Consider the following 19,889-nt stretch of genomic DNA (forward strand, 5'->3'; position numbering starts at 1 on the left):
TGGATGGGAATTTGGAGGTGGTAGTAATCATACAACTATACATCTTGTCCTTTTGGTATACATCACAGGATTGGAATGTGCTGTCAGTGCAATCTTGATGAGTAATGCTGAAAAAAGAGACATGCTGTTGAAGCTTTGTGTCTTGCACTTGTCAGGCCAGATTTGCAAGAATACCAAATCTCAAAGGGAGTACAGTTTATGTTACATCAGAAATGGCTGCTGACTGGTTGGGAAATGGACTCTCATTGCAGAATGTATCAGGGAGCAGTAAACTGCCAAGCTTTTGTTTAAATTTAGAACAAGCAAGTTGACTCTGATTTGTCAAGGTAATGAACCAGGGAATGGCTGTCCCATAAGCTTTTGTTTATTTGAAAAAGGTGCAATGCATGGATGCGTTATTTCTGTTTGCAGAAGACTGGACCCTGTGTGTGAATATATGTAGCTGCTAATACATGTAAGTGAGCTGCACTGCAATCCTAACTGATAATCTTAAATTGGCTGATATCGAGATTGTGCTGAGAATTACACTAACAAAGTTAGTAAGAATATATCCAAGCCAATCTGAGTCGACCTGCATGTTTTGAATTTAAACAAGAACTTGGCAGGAAACTGTTCCCTGGTGCATTTTCCATGGCAACGCCCATAACCAATCTGACTCCATTTGCCAAACAATCAGCACTGTCTTCTCATCCAATACAAATTGTTGTTCCTTTTGAGATTTGGTATTCTTGCAAATCTGTCTTGAGTACAAGATGAAAAGCTTCAACGGGATGTTTCTTTTTTCAGCAATTCTCAAGTTCTGTAATACCAAACGACAATAATCTTGATGATTTGCTGCACTCTATCCTTTAGATAGTGTGGCCACATACTGCAGTTTGGTCTAGTGATACGAAAACCAAACAAGAAGCGATCCGAAAACCAAATAAGACAGGACTACTCTGTTCTGGATGGTGTTAATCTGAAAGATTTTTTCAGCTGCATCCATCCAAACAGTATTAAGTATCTCATCACACTTCTGGCTTGCGTTTTGTAGATAATAGAGTCATAGATGTTTACAGCATGGTAACAGGCCCTTCGGCTCAGCTTGTCCATGCCGCCCAGTTTCTATCACTAAGCTAATCCCACTTGCCCACATATGGCCCATATCCCTCTATACACACCCTTCCCATGTAACTGTTTAACTGTTTTTTAAAGGAAAAAATTGGACCCACCTCTACCACTGCCTCTGGCAGCTCGTTCCAGATGCTCACCACCTTCTGTGTGGAAAAAGTTCCCCTCTGGTCCCTTTTGTAACTCTCCCCAATCACCTTAAACCTATGCCCTCCAGTTCTAGACTCCTCTACCTTTGGGAAAAGATGTTTACTATCTACCTTATCTATGCTCCTCATTATTTTATAGACCTCTATTAGAGCACCTCTAAGCCTCCTACACTCCAGGGTAAAAGGTCCAAGCCTATCCAGCCTCTCCTTATAACCCAGACCATCAAGTTCTGGTAGCATCCTCGTAAATCTCTTCTGCACTTTTTCTAGTTTAACAATCCTTCCTATAATAGGGTAACCAGAACTGAACACAGTATTCCATGTGTGGTCTTAACAATGTCTTGTACAACTTCAACAAGACGTCCCAACCCCTGTATTCAATATTCTGACCAATAAAACCTAGCATGCTGAATGCCTTCTTCACCACCCTGTCCACCTGCGACTCCACCTTCAAGGAGCTATGAACCTGTATCCCTGGATCTCTTTGTTCTGTGACTATCCCCAACTCCCTAGCATTAACTGAGTAGGTCCTGCCCTGATTTGATCTACCAAAATGCATCACCTCACATTTATCCAAATTAAACTCCATCTGCCATTCATCGGCCCATTGGCCCAATTGGTCAAGATCCTGTTGCAATCTTACATAACCTTCTTCACTATCCACTATGCCACCAATATTGGTATCATCTGCAAACTTACTAACCATGCCTCTTACATTCTCATCAAAATCATTAATATATATAACAAATAACAGTGGACCCAGCACCAATCCCTGAGGCACACCGCTGGTCACAGGCCTCCAGTTTGAAAAACAACCCTCTACAACCACCCTTTGGCTTCGGATTCCAATTTTGGGTCCAATTCGCTACCTCAAACTGGATTCCGTAAGATTTAACCTTTTGCAACAACCTACCATGAGGTACCTAATGAAGTAGCTTTAAATGTCAGAAAGTCAGGAAGTGAGACAATTGTTGTAGAGTAACCTCTGTGCTGATATTATATCCATATTGTTGATATAACTAGACATGTTAGCTCCCAGGATATTGAAAGTAGGAGGCAAGACACTGACAGTGCTATTGAAGGCTAGATGAAGATGTTTGGACTTATTTTTAATTGGAGATGGTCCTTACCAGTATACGGGTGTTTGGCACAGCAAGAGATAGTGTGGGACTGGAGCACAGTATCGCCCACATTGTGATCTAGAGGTCACATGATAGTAGACTTTATGTGTAGAGTGTCTGAGAGAAGTAGGCATGAGAATAGCAACTAGATAAGGCTATACCTTGAAGATATGTATATAGTTGTGTATTAACAACAAACAGTTTGTGTTCAACCACAAAAGACTCCAGACCTCTTAGTGAGACACCAAACAAACTCACAAACACTTACCCGGCTATTATGCGGCACAAATGTTATCTGTAGCCCAGGATGTTGTCCAGGCCTGTATGACAGCATCTTTATTGGGAGAATAGAGCTGAAAACTTCACAATTTTTAACAAAGAAACTGTGATGAATGGGAAGTCATTGATAAATTGTTTCCAGCAGAACCCAAGTATCAGCAAGGAGGTTATGGATGGCCTTGTGGATGATACCTTTCTTCTCTTGGTTACCTGATGATAATCCATACACAAGATTTGTACTTGTCATCTTCTTTTTCCAAGCAAAACAAAAGACAGGAATTATGCAAGCTACTCGGAAAGCAAAACAGCACTGCAAAATTACCTCTTGGACCAGGTTTTACTGAGTTACTGAACATGAAGTTGGGAAATTATTAATAGTGTTATGTTAGGTCTTCAAGATTAGCATGGGGAATATAACATGTAGTACTGGCCTTAACTGAATGGTGAAAAATGTTGCTCGAAAAGTATCTAAAAGTTGTTACCTCTGAAAGTTTTAGTATATGCTGGATTCTTACAAATTTAGATTGGCTATTTCAAATTTTGATAATTTGTGTTTGCCAAAAACACTAAAGTGAATGGTCTGCAGGATGGTGAACACAAAGCTCATGTTATTCACCTGATTGACATCTATAGGGCAGAAATCCCAAGACTCTGGTGCCAAACAAAATATCTTTAGATAGGAACGAAGGTCAGAGAAAGGGCTCTGGAGTTAGAGACCTGGGGCTGGATTCTCCGGTTCACCGATGCCAAAATCGCGTTCGGTGACGGGCTAGAGAATCCAAATTCCCGACAGGATTGGGGTTGGCGCCGCTTCCACGCTGCTCCGCCCCCTCAAAAGCGGCGTAGTCTAGGAGTACACCACGCCACGTATCCAAGGCCTGAGGCTGTGTGGTCTCACCCGTTGGGAACTCAGCGTGGCAGCTGCAGACTCAGTCCAGCGCCACCACAGTTGGGGAGGGGGCAATCCTCGGACAGGGGTGGACATATTCTGTGCTGGGCGCACTGTGGTGGGACGGTCTGAGGCACGCGAGCCAGCCGAAGGTGAGTCTATTTCGCGGGTCAGGTTCCGAAATTCTCCAGGCTGTATCGGCAGCTAGAGCCGGGTGCTCATGCTGCCTCCCTGCTAGCCCCTCCAGAACAGGGAATCGGTGGATGTTTTACAACGTTTTTTCCATTGTGAAACGCCACCGTTTTTGATGCTGGCGGGGGAACGTAGGGCAAGATTCTCCGATAATGGAGCCAAGTGTTGACGCCGTCATAAACACCTGAGCGTTAACGACATTGTCATCTGGCTCTTAGGAGTAGCGATCCTGCGGCGCAGAGGGAGCCAGCAGGGCACTGTAGCACTTCACGCAGCTCCAGCTGCAGATACGGGCGCTAGCATAGGTGGCGCGGATCAGCGGATGCACACCACAGCCGGCGTGAGTTCACGCATGCGCGTGGGTTGCCTTCTCCGCGCCGGTCCCCGGGCAACATGGCGGAGCCCTACAAGGGTCCGGCGTGGAGGAACATAGCCCCACCCCCCCCGGGATTAGCCTGCCTGCCGCTCGGCAGGCCCCAATCGCGGGCTTGCAAACCGTGGAGGCCCCCCCCGGAGTCAGATACACCCTCCCCCACACCAGGACAGCCCCTGCAGCATGAACGCCGAGGTCCCGTTGGGTAGGACCACACACGAATGATCCAGCGGGACTCGGCTGAACTCGGCGGCCACTCGGCTCCCGGGATCTACCCAGTTCAGAATGCCTCGCGAGATCAAACGCGATCTCACAAGACTTTGCGATGCAAATACCGCCTATTGTTTGCGGGGATCACTTTTTGGCAAATCTGAATTTTAGAGCGAGACAGCTAGTCTCACTCTAATGTGCACATTCCCGAGGTACCCAAGGCTTTGGGATTCATCCCCTTCACCTGGGAGACCTTGGTTGAGTGCTGTTCAGCACTCATCCGCACAAATGAGGACTAGATGAAATGGCACTTGTGGGGATCTCCCAGGGGATTGGAGGCCCGCAGCTGCATGCACTTTGGCAGGATGGTGCCTTGGTACCCTGGCAGTACCAGCCTGGGCTACAACCTGGCACTGCCGATCGGGCTGGGGTGCCCTGCATGGCTGTTTGTGGTGGGGGCACTCCCCAGCACATCAAGCGGCGCTCCCCAGTGGACAAAATGGGGCAATGTGTGGCCTCTGCCGCATGTTCCCCGCTGAGGCCCCTTATACACGTGAGTGACATTTTATAGCCTTGTGTTTCTTGGCGCTGTGAGCGCCGGGAAACACGCGGCTAAACGCACTCACTATGTGACCTTGTTCCCAATTAGTTGAATCGAGCCATAAGTGTCATTTAGGGTGGGTTTGGCGGGATGTTTCCCGCCTGCTTTTTGGGTGTGATCCAGACCTGTATTCACCCACTCAGTCATCTTTTGGGGAGTTTCTCACCAGCCAATCCCACACTTCCAAATGTTTTCTCAGTGGGGAACTAAACTCACCCACCGTATTGGCTCCTCCGAGATCTTGAAGCTCCCCTACACCCTCCACGATAGGGATATAGAGACCCTCATGCAGACATCGGCAACACCTTTGATACCCCAGGGCTAACTTTCCCCCATCACTAAAAGTTAGCATGAGCATGGCCTCTCAAACCACCCAAGCATGAGGGTGACCCTGCCCCACAGCCAACCATCTTTGTGGGCATCAGGGCGTCTCTTTCCCCCCCCCCTACCCAAGTGAGCAAATCCCTCTTTGGACCCCCCCCTTTCAAACCCAAAACGTTTCAGGAGCCCCCCCCCCTTCACCCCCTCAACCTTCATGATGCCCCATCATACTACCCTGAACCCCCCCTTTAGACCCCTGATTCACCCCACCTTTCATGGACATGGCCCCCTCAAGCCCTGCCTCTTGGCAGTGCCAGCTTGGCACTGCAGTGCCGGTGACTCCTGGGAGCTTGGAAAATATAGCCCCAACCTGGCTGTGCATATTTAAATGCACCATTACCTGGATCACGCCCAGCGAGGGTGTGATCCAGATCTCGTGCATCACTAATTTCCTGTTTAATACCATTCCCAAGATCACCACAAAGCTTGGGGGACTATATACAACCGCCACTCATGTTTTTTGCCAATTGGTGTTTCTGAACCCAACCCATACAGATTCCACATTGTCAGAGCAATTATCCTTTCTCGCTATTGCGGTAATTTCCTCTTTAAGAATTAATGCAATGCCACCACCTTTTACTTTTTGGCCTGCCCTTCCTAAATACTGAATACCCCTGGATGTTCTGTTCCCATCCCTAGTCACCCTTCAGCCATGTCTCCGTAATCCCGGCTATTATACCCATTTATATCTATTTGTGCGATTGATTAATCCACTTTATTGTGAATGCTCTACACCTTAAGGTACAAAGCTTTTACATAGATACATAGAAGATAGGAGCAGGAGGAGGCCTTTTGGCCCTTCGAGCCTGCTCCGCCTTCATCACGATCGTGGCTGATCATCCAACTCAATAGCCTAATCCTGCTTTCTCCCCATAGCCTTTGATCCTATTCTCCCCAAGTGCTATATCCAGCCGCCTCTTGAATATATTTAAAGTTTTAGCATCAATTACTTCCTGTGGTAATGAATTCCATAGGCTCACCACTCTTTGGGTGAAGAAATTACTCCTTATCTCTGTCCAAAATGGTTTACCATGAATCCTCAAACTGTGACCCCTGGTTCTGGACACACCCATCATTGGTAACATCTTCCCTGCATCTACCCTGTCTAGTCCTGTTAAAATTTTATAAGTCTCTCTGAGAACCCCGATCATTCTTCTGAACTCCAGCGAGAACAATCACAACCTAGTCAATCTCTCCTCATATGACAGTCCCACCACCCCTGGAATCAGTCTGGTAAACCTTCGCTGCACTCCTTCGAGAGCAAGACCATCCTTTCTCAGAGAAGGAGACCGAAACTGGGCACAATACTCCAGGTGTGGCCTCACCAATGCCCTGTGGGTCAGTTGGGTAGGGAAGTGGTAGACGATCAGGAAATGGAGGGTGCTTATTCTGGGAGCTGCCAATCTTGGGAGCTATTTCTGGGGCCTGACATGCGTGGGGATTTGGGTGTGGTGGAATTGGAGTAGATTGGGCCTGTTGGATTGGTGCAGTTGGCCTGGTAAGATTGTGGTGATCGGGGCCTGGTGGGGCTGAGGAAACCAGCTATTGTAGAACTCCAGATATTAGGTCTGCTGGGGCTGGGGGGATTGGACCCTTTAGACTGGGAGGGGATTGGCCTGGCTGGGCTGGACCAAGGCCTAGTGGGGCAGGGGGGAAATTGGGGCCTGCTGGTTTTGGAACGATCGTAGAGGTTTGTCAAGCAGGCACTTGGATCCAGGAGATGGGGAGGTGAAAGCATTTACTCCTTGAATCCGCTAAGTTCTTGATTTGAAGAAGTTGTCAGATTCTGCGACAATCGGGAAGCTCTGCTGGTAGCAGTTAAAGTTCAAAAGCAGAATGACAATGAAGCCCACAGCTTTGTCATGTAAGAGCCCTTCCTGTTTATTTGCTTTGTTCCCATTTTTTTTTCTTTTATTCTTTTTTGTCCATGGACCCATATTCAGAACGTGCCTTTAAGCAGAGGACTCAAGCTGAAGCAGCCTGCTTGTCAGGACATTGTGTTCGAAGGCTTTGTATTTTGGAGATGAGAAACAGACTCGTTGACGCTGAGTGAATCTTAAGAACCGGTTTTGGAGAAAGTTTGTTTCAATTGGCAAACTGGCAACTTGTGGGGAGGCCTGGACAACAGTCAGTGATTGGTTCCTGTGTGATGCTTTTTGAGAAACCTGGGCAAAAGTGTTTAGACTTGGAAGTGAAAGAGACACTCTCTCTCTCTCTCTCTCTCTCTCTCTCTCTCTCTCTCTCTCTCTCTCTCTCTCTCTCTCCCCCCCCCCCCCTCTCTCTCTCTGTCGAGAGTGAGGGTAGTTAGAAGGGCAGTACAATCCTAGAGTATATCTTGTACACGTGCGAGAAGAAGAAGTACTCCACCTCCTTTGGATTCTTAAACCTCCACAGGTCCACCAAACCCATCCTTTCCATAAACCCGCCCAGCTGCTTTGCCATCCGCAGCCTTCCCATTAACCTGGACCTATCCACCCTTGGCTACAGCACACAATTAAAGTCCCCTCCCATAATCAACTGATTGTGGCCGAGTCTGTAATCGCCCCAGCAACCTCCCTCACGAACCCCACGTTGTCTCAATTTGATGCATATATATTCACTGGTACCACTGGCGTCCCCTTCAATACCAGGCTCACTATCATGTATCTCCCACTGGGCCCTGCACTTCCTTTGTACTTACAAACCGTCCCTTTTTACTCAATGGAATGGCTGCCCTCGTGACTTGGACTCAAAACTTTGAGTGAAACACCTGACCTACCCATCCCTTTCTCAACCTAACCTGATCCCTTACCAGGAGATGCGTCTCCTGCAGAAAGACTGACCCATGCCTTCAAACTCTCAAGTGTGCAAAGACTTGAGATCTCTTCACCGGCCCATTCAGCCCACGCACATTCCAGTGATAGCCTTACCGGAGGCTTGCATCTCCACTCCCCGCTACTGTCCGCTATCCTCCCTACCGATTCTGTCCCCTTTACTTTCACTCTAAACCAGGCCCATCCAAGGTGGCCCCTTTCTCCACCCATAACAAGCTTCTCCTCTAACATTGACATGTCGCATCTCCGCACCCCCTCTCGGCCAACACTTGCAGCCATCAACCCCACCTCACTTCCGTTCACCAGCATTACATGCCAGCGTGGTAGCTCCTGCCCGAAGGCTCCTCCTATCTACCTCCTCTCCCACCCCTTCCTCGTTAATCTGTATCAAGGGCTCCCAGTGGACCTCGCTCTCCCCCACCCAAACAAAGACACATCCAAAACCACCTCCTCCAAAATATAAACACCACCACAGGAGGCGGGGGGGGGGGGCGCAGTTGCCCTCTTACAAACTTATTACCCCTTAACAAATAGTCACGAAAATTAAATCCTCTCACCCGAGAAGAAAGAAAAGAAGAAAAGACCCCCTCCCCCACCCTCCGGTCCCCACACTACCCACATCCTCCGAACTCCATTGTGCCAAATTCTCCGTCTCCCATCAAAGCTCTGTTCTCCCCCCAGTTTATGCTCTTTAATAAAGTAATTGGCCTCCTCTGGGGTATCAAAATAATACTCCCAGCCTTCAAATGCCACCCACTTTTTGCCAGATACAGCACCCCAAACCTCATGTGCCAGTGAAGCTCCGCTCCAATCTCCTGGTATATTCAGACCTTGTTCCCCTTCCATTCGCAGTTCCGTTTCTCCCTGGCCCACCGCAAGATCTTTTCCTTCTCCACAAACTTGTGGAGCCTCACGATCACTGCCTGTGGGGACTCCCCCACTCTTGGTTCTGCCTTCGAGACCTGTGTGCAACTGCTCCTTCGATGACCTTCGATTGGTCTTCCTGCATCTCCCTTCTTTGTTGGCGGAATTCCTCTTTGATAAACGCATCAGCTGTTCCATCTGGGGTTTTCCAACATGCGACAACCCTGCCCCCTCCGCCAACTTTCCAATTGTTGCTGCACCACAGGTCTCTTCCTATTCCTTGGCCAGGTCTTTAACCTTATTCTGCCGGGTCTGATAACCAGCAGACGTGCCACTCCTGAGGGGGAGGGGATCTTCTCCTCCACACCTTCACCTACACTTTCCCATCAAAATTCTCCCGTTTTCGGATAAAAAGAGCTCAAATCTGGCCCTCGAGCCGGAACTGCCCTGTGCGCGACCACTCACACCATGGCCGCCACCGGAAATAGCCAAAACTATCCTTGAGGACAAGGTTAATTCTGAGGAAGCATTTGGTAGGACTTCATTAATTGAGGACCAGGAGGCAGACCCAAATTACATAGAATAACACAGTCAGCTCTCACAGAGGTTGACGCTGAGGGGCTTCCAAAGTGCTATTACGTTAAGAACTGAGTTCTGATGAGGAAGTGGAGATATCCTCATAGATCTGTGGATGAGGAATGGACAGTTGTTCATCAGACAGTGATACTGCCCAAATATAGTAGGGAAATACTATGGGTAGCATAAGAGATACCAATGGCAGGACATGTGGGAATTCGGAAAACTCAGGCATCTTTCAACAGGCACTTTTCCTGGCCAGGGCTGCATAAGGATGTAGTGCAATTTGTAGAACCTGTCATACTCGTCAGGTAATAGGAAACCAGGGCAGCATGGTGGCACAGTGGTTAGCATTGCTGCCTATGGCGCTGAGGACCTGGGTTCGAATCCCGGCTCTGGGTCACTGTCCGTGAGGAGTTTGCACATTCTCCCCGTGTCTGCGTGGGTTTCACCCCCACAACCCAAAAGATGTGCAGGGTAGGTGGATTGGCCACGCTAAATTGCCCCTTAATTGGAAAAAATAATTGGGTACTCTAAATTTATTTTTAAAAAAAGAAAAAAAAAGGTAATAGGAAACCACTGCAACATGTGATTAGACCTTTGCTACCCATACCTGTGTTTGAACACTCATTTAGTAGGGTACTGGTGGATTGTGTAGGACCATTGCCTAAAACAAAGATAGGGCATCAGTATATTCTTACGGTCATGGATATGACCACCTGATTTCTGGAAGCTATAACTTCAAGAACAATTACAGCTAAGATAGTAGTGGAAAAGTTGATGTAGTTTTTTTTCCACGCTATGGCCAACCCTTAGAAGTACAAACTGACCTGGGTTCCAATTTTATATCCAACATTTTACAGCATATAATTCATAGTTTAAGTATCAAGCAACTAAAGTCGACCGCCTATCACCCACAAATTCAGGGAGCTTTGGAGAGATACCATCAGACTCTCAAAGTCCTGATTAGGGCCTATTGCCATGAATATCCATGAGATTGGGGAAAGGGATTGGAATTTTTACCATTTGCCACCAGGAATTCTCCAAACGAATCTACTGAGTTTAGCCCATTTGAATTGGTCTATGGCCATGAAGTAAGGGGTCCATTAAAGTTGATGAATGCAAAGTTTCTAAAACAAAAGGACAAATCCTCAATGTTGAATTATCTGTCCATGTTTCTGGAAAGACGGGCAGGAGATTTTCAGATAGCCCAAGAGCATTGAAAGGTTTTGGGAGAAAGAATGAAAATGTCGGCAGACAAACGTGTTGTCTCCAGAACATACCAGAACAGATGCAGTACTGGTATTGTTGTCTTTGCGGATTAAACCTCTGAAAGCAAAATTGAGTGGCCCCTATAAGGTAGCTAGGAGGGTGAATAAGGTGACTTACCAAACAGTTACTCCAGACCCTAGGAAGAAGAACCCATTATGACACATAAATGTGTTGAAGAAATATCATTGTAAGCAAAAAGATAGAAAGGGGCCCATGTGTCAGGTGGTAGAAGTAGTGGAAGAGGACAGAGATAGTAAGGGGACAGAGATAGTTAGGGGAAGATGTTGACAATTCACAGAGCAACCCTCCTGTGGTACAACATGCAAATGCAGCAATACTAGAACAGTCAGATACTGAGTTTGCATACTTAAAAGAAGAGCAATGAAAAGATCCCATATGCTACTGCAAAAGCATAAGATTTGTTGGGACACGCCAGGGTGCACTATATTAACTGAGCATGATGTAGACGTAACAAAAACAGAAAATCTGGACAATCTCAACAGGTCTGACAGGCTCTGTGGAGAGAGAAGGAAGCTAATGTTTTGGATCTGGACGACTCATTGTTAAAGCTTTGACAAAGACTCATCCATAGTTAAAGCATTAGCTTCCTTGTCGCTCCACAGAGCTGCCAGACCTGCTGAGAATGTCCATTTTTTTCTGATTTTGTTTCAGATTCCAGCATCCACAGTAATTTGCTTTTATCATGACATAGACATAGACGACTCCAACCCGATAGAACAGCATCCATATCGACGGTACCCACAGAAACAAGAAAAAATGGTATGGTCCGCAGAATGCCAAACAGCATTTGAGAAATTGAAGGCCATATTGGTAAGTGCACCAGTATTGACGGCTCCTGATTTTGCCAAACCCTTTAAAATGGCCACAGATGTTAGTGACATCTTGTTGGTGCTAGAAGCAGTGTTATTACAGAATGACAAGTCAGGAATAGACAGGCCGATGTGTACTTTTCAAAAAAAATAGTGTCAAAGAAAATAATACAGCACTGAGAGGGGCTAGCATTGCTATTAGTCCCTCAGCATTTTGAAATTGATGTGCAGCATGATAATAACTAAAGCTTGGTCTATACCAACCATACACTGCTTTTGTTTGTAGAAAAAATTAAAATCTGGAACGAAAGATTGGTCCGTTGGAGTTTATTATTGCAACCATTCAATGTAAAAATTGTACATATTCCTGGTATGTTACGATCCTGTTGTAAAACCTTTGTCTGTTCTGTGTTTCCTTTTTATTCTTGTCCTGCTGCCTGCTTTTGATCTACAGTCTTCTGGTTAGCTGGATAGAGGATTGGTTAATTAATAGAGAGCAAAGAGTGAGGATTAATGGGTCTTTCTCTGGTTGGCAATCAGTAGTTAGTGGTGTCCCTCAGGGATCAGTGTTGGGCCCATTATTGTTCACAATTCACATAGACGATTTGGAGTTGGGGATCAAGTGCAATGTGTCCAAATTTGCAGATGACACTAAGATGAGCGGTAAATCAAAAAGTGCAGAGGATACTGGAAGTTTGCAGAGGGATTTGGATAGTTTAAGTGAATGGGCTAGGGTCTGGCAGATGGAATATAATGTTGACAAATATGAGGTTATCCATTTTGGGAGGAATAACAGCAAAAGGGATTATTATTTAAATGATCAAATATTAAAATATGCTTCCGTGCAGAGGGACCTGGGTGTCCTAGTGCATGAGTCGCTAAAAGTTGTTTTAAAGGTGCAATAGGTGATTAAGAAGGTGAATGGAGTTTTGTCCTTCATTGCTAGAGGGATGGAGTTTAAGACTAGGAAGGTTACGCTGCAACTGTAGAAGGTGTTAGTGAGGCCACACCTGGAGTATTGTTTTGGTCACCTTACCTGAGAAAGGACATAATGGCGCTGGAGGGTGTGCACAGGAGATTCACTAGGTTAACCCCAGAGTTGAGGGGGTTGGATTACGAGGAGAAGTTGAGTGGACTGGGACTGTACTCGTTGGAATTTAGAAGAATGCAGGGGGGGATCTTATAGAAACATAAAATTATGAAGGGAATAGATAGGATAGATGCGGGGAGGTTGTTTTCACTGGCGGGTGAAAGCAGAGTTAGGGAGCATAGTCCTAGGCTGAGTTTAGGAGGAACTTTTTCACCCAACGGCTGTGAATCTATGGAATTCCTTGCCCAGAGTAGCAGTTGATGCTCCTTCATTAAATATTTTCAAGATAAAAATAAATAGTTTTTTGAAGAATAAAGGAATAAAGGGTTATGGAGTTCAGGCGGGAAAGTGGAGCTGAGTCCGCAAAAGATCATCCATGATCTCATTGAATGGTGGAGCAGGCCCGAGGGGCCAGATGGCCTACTCCTGCTCCTAGTTCTTATGTTCTTCATATTATTGATAAACAGTTCGTTAATGTTCCACTTATAAATCTGGTGTCCTTAACTCATTGGAGCAGTTAGGGGTTAAAGATGTCAGGAAAAAACAAATTGTTCACTTATATTGGGACTCCAGAGCCTGTGGGGCTGGAAGTGACCACGCACTCGCCAGAAATGACAATATTATTGTGGATGCATTGTGTCATGGGAGTGTCCCTTTAAGAAAGGTTTTTGTCTTATCACATGGCTTCAGTGATGTCATTGTGTGGGTGGAGCTGGGTTGTGGCTCTGGGAGTTTTACTTTTGCTTTCACTTTTGGCTGCTGTGGACTCAGACAAAGAACAGTGTTTTGGCCTGTCTCTATTTTCGTTTTAGAGTTGTTCCAAGGAAAAATCCATTGATTATGGCTACCTGCTAATTTAGTAACTTAAACGGTATAGTTTGCTTTCCGGAAAGGGTTTTTCGGTTTATGGGATTTTGTTTTTGAATTGGAACAGTTAGAATTCTTCCTGTTTTTTTTCCTTTGTATCCATTTTCTTTTCTTTTATTACTTCTTGTCCATGGACCCTGATTCAGAATGTGCCTTTAAGCAGAGGACAGAAGCTGAAGCAGCCTACCTGTCAGGACATTGTGTTCTGAGGTTTTGTATTTTGGACTGGAGAAACAGACACATTGGGCGCCAAGTGAGCCATAGGAACCAGTTATGGAGGAATTTGGTTCCATTGGCTAACTGGTAACCTGTGGGTTGGCCAGGGACAGTGTTCTGCCTGACAACAGTCCGTGATTGGTTCCTGCATGATGCTTTTTGAGAGAACTGGGCAGAAGTATTTCGACCTTTGAAACGAAAGGGACACCTTAGCTATGATCGGCAGGTTCTCATCACGTGCTTTCTGCTGGGAAAACGAGTAAGCAAAAGCACTTATCTCCTAGATGTTTATACACATTGTGGTTAGCTTCGCAGCAGGGTACTTGAGATGCATTCAAGTGTGAGGAGAAATGAAAATAAACAATACAGAAACCTGGCAGTTTGGAACTTATTACCCTGTAAATTACAGCCTACTAAAGCTTTTTCTCTTTGATGGTGGCTAGAAGCCTCGCAGATCAAAGGATCTGAAAGGCTTTAAAGCCTTGTGATGTGATTTGAAGTAGCAGCTGCTGCTTTCAAAACTGTCTGAGGCAGCAGGTGGAAGGGGTTGGTAAGTGATTTTTCACTGTTTATGCCTGGACTGCTCTTTAGCTTCCAGGCAGGGCTGACTGATGGTGGGGAATGGGGTGGTCTGTGACATGGGGATCTATTGTAGGTGACCTCTGTTTTGGGATCTGTATTGGGACTGTTGGGACTCTGATGGGGGTGGCCTCTGTGAAGGGGCTGATGGGGGGTGTGTGGGGGGGTGGTCAGGTCACCGAAATATGTGCTTCCTCTGCGGTTGACCCAGGATGTTATGGGGGATTCAGCGATGGTAATGCCAATGAATGTCAAGGGGTGGTGGTTAGATCCTTGCTTGTAGGAGATGGTCATTGCCTGGCACTTGTGTGGCCTGAATGTAACTTGCCACTTCTCAGCCTATGTCCAGGCTTTGCTGCATTTGGACATGGACTGCTTCATTATCTGAGGAGTCACGAATGGTGCTGAACATTGTGCAGTCATCTGCAAACATCCCCACTTCTGACCTTATGATGGAAGGGAGGTCATTGTGAAGGAGCTGAAGATGGTTGGGCCCAGGACACTTCCCTGAGGACGTCCTGTAGTGATGTCCTGGAGCTGAGGTGATTGACCTCCAACCACCACAGCCATCTTCCTTTGTGCCAGGTATGACACCAACTAGCGGAGAGTTCCCCCCCTGATTCCCATTGACTCCAGTTTAACTAGGGCCCCTTGATGCCATAGTCGGTCAAATGCTGCCGTGATGTCAAGGGCAGTCACTCTCACCTCACCTCTGGCATTCAGCTTTTTTCTCCATGCTTGAACTAAGGCTATAATGAGGTTAGGAACTGTGTGACCCTGACAGAACCCATACTGAACGTCCTTGAGCAGGTTATTACTGAGTAAGTGCTGCTTGATAGCTCCTTACATCGTTTTGCTGATGATGGAGAGATAGGGCGGCAATTGGCTGGACTGGATTTTCTCCTCTTTCTTGTGTACAGGACACACCTGGGCAATTTTCCACATTGCTGGGTAGATGCCAGTGTTGTATCTGTACTGGAACAGCTCGGCTAGGGATGCGGCAAGTTCTGGAGCACAAGTCTTCAGTACAATTGCTGGGATATTATCATGACCCATAGCTATTGCAGTATAAAGTGCCTTCAGCCATTTCTTGATATCATGTGGAGTGAATCGTATTGGCTGAAGACTGGCATCTGTGATGCTGGGGACCTCCGGAGGAAACAGAGATAGATCATCCACTCGACACTTCTGGCTGAAGATTGTAAGATTGCTGCGAATGCCTCAGCCTTGTCTTTTGCACATGTGTGCTGGGCTCTCCATCATTGAGGATGGAGATATTTGTGGTGCCTCTTCCTCCATTGAGTTGTTTAATTATCCACCATCATTCCCAGCTGAATGAAATGAAATGAAAATCGCTTATTGTCACAAGTAGGCTTCAATGAAGTTACTGTGAAAAGCTCCTAGTCGCCATATTCCGGCGCCTGTTTGGGGAGGCTGGTACAGGAATTGAACCGTACTGCTGGCCTGCCTTGGTCTGCTTTAAAAGCCAGCAATTTAGCCCAGTGTGCTAAACCAGCCCCAAGGTGTGGCAGGACTACAGAGCTTAGATCTGATGCGTTCATTGTGGAATCACTTAGCTTTGTCTATTACTTGCTGCTTATGCTGTTTGGCACACAAATAGTCCTGTGTTGTAACTTCACCAGGTTAACACCTCATTTTTCAGTATGCCTGATGTTGCTCCTGGCATGTTCTCCTGAACTCTTCATTGAGCCAGTGTTGATCCTCTGGCTTGGTGGTAATGGTAGAGTTGAATACAATTCTGCTGCTGCTCACAGCGCCTCATGGATGCCCAGTTTTGAATTGTTAGATCTGTTCGAAGTCTATCCCATTAAGCTCGGTGATAGTGCTACACAACACGATGGAGGATATCTTCAATCTGAAGACAGGACTTTTTCTCCACAAGGACTGTCGGATGGTCACTTCTAGATGCAGCTGTCAGATTGGTGAGGATGAGGTTAAGTATGTTTTTCCCTCTTGGTTCCCTCACCACCTGCTGCAGTCCCAGGATAGCAGCTATGTCCTTTCGGACCCAGTCAGTCTGTGCTGGCACTACTGAGCCACTCTTGGTGATGGACATTGAAGTCCCCCACCCAGAGCATATTCTGCGCCCTTGCCATCCTCAGTGCTTCCTCCAAGTGGTGTTCAACATGGAGGAGTACTGATTTCATCAGCTGATGGTGGATGGTACATGGTAATCAGCAGGAGATTTCCTTGCCCATGTTTAACCTGAGGCCATGAGAATTCATGGGGTTGAAAGTCTATGTTGAGGACTCCCAGGGCAACTCCCGCCCAACTGCACACCACTGTGCTGCCACCTCTGCTGGGTCAGTCCTGTTGGTGAGACAGGACATGGTGATAGTGATGTCTGGGACATTGTAAGGTATGATTATGTCAGGCTGTTGCTTAATTAGTCTGTGAGACAGCTCTCACAACTTTGGCACAAGCCCCCAGATGTTAGTAAGGAGGACTTTGCAGGGTCAGCAGGGCTGGGGTGCCGTTGTCATTTTCGGTGCCTGGTTCGATGCTGGGTGGTCGTTCTGCCTTCATTCTGTTTTTGCATTTTCGTAGCAATTGAATTCAACTGAGTGGCTTGCTAGGCCATTCCAGAGGGCATTTAAGAGTCAACCACATACATAGATGCATAGAAGACAGGAGCAGTAGGAGGCCTTTTGTACCTTTGAGCCTGCTTTGCCATTTATCACGATCATGGCTGACCATCCACCTCAATACCCTAATCCTGCTTTCTCCCCATAACTGTGGGTCTGGAGTCACATGTGGGCCAGACCAGATAAGGATGGCAGATTTCATTCCCGAAAGGACATTAGTGAGTCATATGGATTTTTACGGAAATCGACAATTAGATTTTTAATTCCACACAATTAGACATCATCTGCCGTGGTGGAATTCGAAACCAGGTCCCCAGATCATTATCCTGGGTCTCTGGATTACTAGTCCAGTGAAAATACCACGATGCCACTGCCTCCCCCAGCAGTGTGTATCGTTTACAAGATGCACTGCAGCAACTCACCAATGCTCCTTCAACAATGCCTTCCAAACCCGCCACCTCCATCACCTAGAAGGACAAAGGTGACGATCGAGCCTGGAGAGGTTTTTTAAAAATATTTTTATTCAGAAAAAAATTTCAATTGTAACATACAGAATAGTCCAGCAGATGTACACAACTTTTATAAAAATATGCCCTCCAACCCAGTCCCACCTAAACGGGAATGACCCAGAGCCCTCTCTACCCTATCCCCCACCCCTCTCTAATTGTTGATGGCAACCAACTCCTTACAGAAGGTAATGAATGGCACTACCTCAAGTAAAACCCCTCCTCTGATCCCCTAATGGCGTACTTAATTTTTGTCAAATGCAGGAATTCTGACAAATCTGTCAGTATGCTGACGCTTTGGGAGTCGCTGATGACCTCTATCGGAGCAAGACTTGCCTCCGGGCCTTTAGAGATGTGAAGGCCAAGACATCAGTCCTCCTCCCCTCCTGCAGCCCTGGAAAGTCCAACAGTCCAGAGACTCCAAACACTCCATTGGGCACGGGTCCACTCTAACTCCCAAAAGCTCCGACATTGTATCAGAGATGGAAACTTTAAAACAGCTAAGGAAAAGACCGAAACACATGCGAGTGATTCACCTGTCCTCTTGAACAACGCTTACATCTATCCTCCAACCCCGGGAAAAACCCACTCAAAAATGTCATGGTCAAGTGCGCCTTATGCACCACTTTAAACTATATTAAACTTAACCTCTCACGTGAGGAGGTGTCGTTAACCCTATGCAGAGCCTCATTCCAACCCCATCCAAAACCAAACCTAACTCGTACTCCCATTCCCCCTTACTTCCTCCAGCGAAGCCTTCTCTGTCTCCACCGTCTGCCCATGTATGTCTGATAGTTTCCCTTTCTCTATCTCGTCGAGAGACAATACCTTGACAATAAGTGAAGGAACCGGCAACCCAAGAAACAAAGAAATCAGCTTACAAACAAAGTCTCGAACCTGCAAATACCTAAAATCATTACCCCTCGGGAGTTGGAACTTCTCCACTAACTCCTCCATCTCAGCAAACCTCCCTCCACAAATCCCTAAACCTCTCAATCTCCTCCCTCTTCCAGTTCTTATACGTCGAGTCCATCCCAGCCGGTACAAAACCATGGTTCCCACAGATCAGCACCAGTAATGACATAGACCTTAATTTAAAGTGCTGTCTGAATTGATTCCATACTCTCAGAGAGGCTAACGGAAGAGGAGCAGTAACAAATGCCCTCGAGCTTGAACCTAGAAGTGCAGAAAGAGGCCATTTGGCCCATCGAGTCTGATCAGACACTTTGAAAGATCATCCAACCTATACCCAATCCCCCATCCTTTAATTCCTCCCTAAGGGGCAATTTAGCATGGCCATCCACCTAACCTGTACATCTTTAGACTGTGGGAGGAAACCGGAGCACCCGGAGGAAACCCACACAGGCAAGGGGAGAATGTGCAAACTCCACACAGACAGTTACCCGAGGTTGGAATCGAACCCGGGTCCTTGGCGCTGTGAGGCAGCAGTGCTAACCACTGAGCCACTGTGCTGCCTGATACAAGAAGCCAACTCCATCCACCCTCATACTGATTTTGACTCCCTAAACAACTCTCAGACTTACTCAACATTTGCCACCCATAATAGTACATCAAATTAGGTAGCCCCCCCTCCCCCCCGAAACCCAATCATGAGCCACCCATATTCCCAGATACCTAAAACTAGATCTGGCCAGCCGAAACCGTAGTCTCTCCAGATTCGCTCGCATCTCCGGAGGGTTCACCGAAAAATCCTCACTCTTGCCCACGTTCAATCTATATCCTGAGAAGGAACCAAACTTCTTCAGCACCTCCATTATGCTCCCCACGTTAGAGAAAGGATCCGTAACATATTACAACAAATCGTCCGCATACAGGGACACCCTTGTGCTCCCTATCTCCCACTCTATATCCTTCCACCTGGTCGACGGCTCAATTTACCAAGCAAACAGTAATGGGGAAAGTGGACATCTCTGCCTTGTGCCCGATATAACCGAAAGTACCACAAGCTCAGTCCATTGGTACGGACGCTTGCAGTGGGGCCCCTGTATAAAAGCCTAATCCACAAAATGAAATTAGGTCCAAAGCTAAATCGCCCAATACATCAAAGGGGTACCCCCACTCCACCCGGTCGAACACGTTTTCCACATCGATGGAGACATCCATGGGGCTGGTTTAGCACAGGGCTAAATCGCTGGCTTTTAAAGCAGACCAAGGCAGGCCAGCAGCACGGTTCAATTCCCGTACCAGCCTCCCCGATCAGGTGCCGGAATGTGGCGACTAGGGGCTTTTCACAGTAACTTCATTTGACAATACCTGTGACAATAAGCGATTTTCATTTCATTTCATTTTTTCCATTTCATGATTACCTCTGGATCGACCCCTGGGCAAGGCGACAGCACCACAT

The 19,889-nt window shown here is 46.7% G+C and overlaps 1 protein-coding gene across 3 annotated transcripts in view; it reads left to right on the plus strand.

The window, feature by feature from the left end:
- Positions 1–19,889, plus strand: part of unm_sa1614 (un-named sa1614) — a 319,542-nt gene that overhangs the window by 159,144 nt on the left and 140,509 nt on the right. The window lies entirely within an intron of this gene.

Source organism: Scyliorhinus canicula, chromosome 7, assembly GCF_902713615.1.
Source record: "Scyliorhinus canicula chromosome 7, sScyCan1.1, whole genome shotgun sequence".
Taxonomy (NCBI): Eukaryota; Metazoa; Chordata; class Chondrichthyes; order Carcharhiniformes; family Scyliorhinidae; genus Scyliorhinus; species Scyliorhinus canicula.